Consider the following 3,761-nt stretch of genomic DNA (forward strand, 5'->3'; position numbering starts at 1 on the left):
TTACTTTCATAACCTTGACCCTCTAGAAAATTATAGGCAGATTATTTTGTAGACTATACCTCAAAATTTGAGTTTCCTTGATGTCTCTTTATGATTAGATTCAGGCTCTTTTTTTTTTTTTTTGGTAAGAATATTGCAGAAATTATGTCATTTACATAATATTAAAAAACCCCAAAAATGAAATAGCATATTTTTAGAGATATATACATATCTAGTAATGCCATGAAGAAAAGCAAAGGAATGATAAATACAAATTTAAGATAACGATAAACACAAATTCAGGATAACAATAAAATCTAGACAAGAGGGAAGAGAATGTGATTGGGAAGGAGTTTATAGGGGCTCCAATTGTTGTTTTATTCTTTAGACTTTATACATAAATTGCAAATCTTTGCATGAAATATTTAATATTTTAAAAATAAAATTTATTTCAGATCATCTCCTATGTATTCTTCTAGAACTTTTGTAGTTTGAGTTCTTATATTTAAGTCTATAATCCATTCCAAGTTAATTTTTGTATATGGTGTGAGATTCATTTTTTCATGTAGAACCAACCAGGTGTTTTAGCACCATTTGTTGAAAATATTATCCTTTCCTCATTAAAATGCCCTGGCACCTTTGTTGAAAATCAATGGGCCAATTATGTGTGAATTCTCTATTATGTTCCATTGATCTATATGTCTGTCTTGATGCCAATACCACACTATTATAATTACATTATTTTACTTTATATGTGTTTTTATGTTACTTAATTATTTTATGTTTTAAAGTCAACTCCTCTAATCATATTTTAATATGAAGTCTAGCAAAAATTTTTAGAGTTTTACAAAATTAATCAAAACCTCATATAGCTTTTGTCTCTCTAAATTGAGAAGTCTGGATTTTTTTTGTTTTCTTCCTATCCTGAAACTTGATAATAATTATTTTAGTGGGTTTTTTTTGCCCCATTGCTTTCATTCTAATGTGTTTTCTTTGCCTGAGAAATATATATGCGGGGCATATGAGTAGGCACAATAAATAGTTACCTTTCTTCCCCTATTGCTGTTATCATTATCACTACTAATATCATTATCATTACTGCACACACACTTTGGTTTCCCACATCCTTCCTAAATATACAAAACCACTTACTCTAGTTTTGTTCCCAGTAATTGAACCTAGGTTTATTAAAGAAATATGTGACTCCTAGATTCCATAATAATGATGCCTAGGCTCCATACTTGCTATTCTAGAGGATGTACTGAGGTATCTCATTGTGATTTTAATTTACATTTCCCTATGACTAATGATGCTGATCATAATGATGTTCCTGGAACATAATACAAAACTCAGATGTTATTCTTTTATAAGTATAATTTAAATTACTCCTCCCTAACTATATAACCTAAAACTTTTTCACCCTGATCCTTTTTCACGGAGCTTGCCCTTTCACCTGTCTTTGAGAGACTGTGGTGGGTTTGCTCTGATCGGATTATGGCATAGTAACCGGATAAGACTTACTATACATTTAATTTTTAAAATTTAGTTAATAGTTGTCATACAGTGATCCCTAGAAACCCCACTATGGTTTCTTTTCCATTGAGATATGAATTTACTTGTCCCTATCTTTTGTTTTCTGTCTTAAACCAGTGTTGTATTCATGACAGAACTTTCCAATTCCAAAACCAATCCATAAAAATACAATTTGGAAGAGTGGTGTGTGTGTGTGTGTGTGTGTGTGTGTGTGTGTGAGAGAGAGAGAGAGAGAGAGAGAGAGAGAGAGAGAAAGAGATTTGGGAAAATGAAGAATATAAACTCACTTAGCAACATCAGGCTTATATCTCTGTCTCTCTTGCTTGATGAAACCAGTGCAATTTTTGTTTAAGTTTCAGCAAAATTCCACTCTAAGTGATGTTATGACTTCAAGTGGGGGACACTCTTAGCTCTCTTATACAAATTTGGAAAAGAAGGGAGGCTGACAGGCAAAGTTGTTAATGTTAAATCAAAAGCTGAAAAGTCACTGAATGCAAAATAATTCATACTCCAAATGAGAGAGTTCAGGAGGGACTTCTCAGAAGGGGTGGGGGATGTCAAACCAGCAGAACAGGGAAAAGTCAAATGGAGGATTGGAGTTTCCCTCCTCAGGAGAAAGGGCTACTCTATCTTTATTGCCTCCTCCACTCTTCCTTTTTAAAATTAGGGATGAAGAAGGTGACAAAGTCTAGACAAGATAGATGGAGGGAGACAAAAGAAACTGCTGGTTGAGCAAGAACTGAGGGTTAGAGGCCCTACCTTTTGCTTAAAAGGACCAGAGCACGGGGTGAAAAGCTGCCAACAGCAGGGATATGAATTAAGGAGACTGACCTTACAGAAATAGAAAAAATGACCTCTCTCTAAAATCTAAAGGGAAAATATGGGGATCTTAACTAGTTAGGAGAAAAAAAATCATTGCATATTGGAGTATTGAAAAAATCTTAGAGGTAATGGAAACCAACTCCCACATTTTACAGATAGGCCAACAGCTGAGAAGAATGAGCCATCAGAGTCCAAATTGATTGGCCACAGTATATGCATTTGAACTAGTAAAAAATAATAGCCCCAATTGTCAAAGAAATGGTATAGTCCTAGAAGACACATTTTTAGTGGCTTTTTGTAACAATACTGTTGTATTCTTGTTTGAGAAGTACCAGATTAATTGATTTGCTGAAGAGCCATAGCTTATTTCATGCGATTAAAATTTTTTTTTGTTTTTAAGTGTTTAGAAAGGAGTATCATCATCATATTTGGAGCCTAAGCTATAGTTCCATACGTTTTGATTTTTTAAATAAATAGGTATGATATTTGGGTAGTATTGTATTATCAAGTTCAGTGCTGGTACCACAAGTTCACCTGTAGCTGAATAAATCAGGGCCAAAGAAGACAAGGTTCTTCAATCCCACCACCCTTATACCCAGCCTGAGCCTAGCTTGGGCTACTAGAACAGCCTCATTTGGTCTTTCTGCCTCCTTTCTTGTCCCATTCCAATCCATCTCTTTTTTAAAAGTTTATTTGAGCCCTAGCTGGTTTGGCTCAGTGGATAGAGAATTGGCCTGCAGACAGAAGGGTCCCAGGTTTGGTTCCCATGATCAAGGCCATGAACCTTGGTTGCAGGCTCCTCCCTGGCCCAGGCCCTGATCAGGGTGCGTGCAGGAGGCAACCAATTGATGAGTCTCTCTTACATCGATATTTCTCTCTCTGTCTCTCCCCCTCCTACTCTCTCTGAAAAACCAATGGAAAAATATCCTCAGGTGAGGATTTTTAAAAAAAAGTTTATTTGAGAGAGAGAGAAACATTGAGTTGTTGTTTCACTTATTTATGTATTCATTGGTTGATCCTTGTATGTGCCTTGAGCAGAGATCAAAACCTGCAACTTATGTTTATCAGGATGATGCTCTAACCAACTAACCTACCTGGCCAGCACCCAATCCACTTCAGCACCAGCCTTCCAAGTGGCCTTTTTTAAATGCGAATCTGAACATCACTCTCTTGCTAAATACTCTTGGTAGTAACTCACTGACCACAGCCTAGATTTGAAACTCTTTAACCTCCAAGTCCTTCTCTCATCCCCTCATTTGTGGTTCCCTTCCCAACACCGTACACTCAAGGTTTAGTGATCTTTCCTTTTTTTTTTTTAGCTCATCGGGCCAACTTCACATAGCTGTACATTTGCTAGCAGTTCTCTCCTGCCTAGGATGTCCTTCTCCCTTTCCTCCTCTCCCGAGAGAACATCTTGTCATTGATCA

The sequence above is a fragment of the Myotis yumanensis genome, unplaced genomic scaffold (genome assembly GCF_028538775.1).
Source record: "Myotis yumanensis isolate MYYU_CA2020_CCGP unplaced genomic scaffold, mMyoYum1.0.hap1 SCAF_4, whole genome shotgun sequence".
In the NCBI taxonomy this organism is placed as follows: domain Eukaryota; kingdom Metazoa; phylum Chordata; class Mammalia; order Chiroptera; family Vespertilionidae; genus Myotis; species Myotis yumanensis.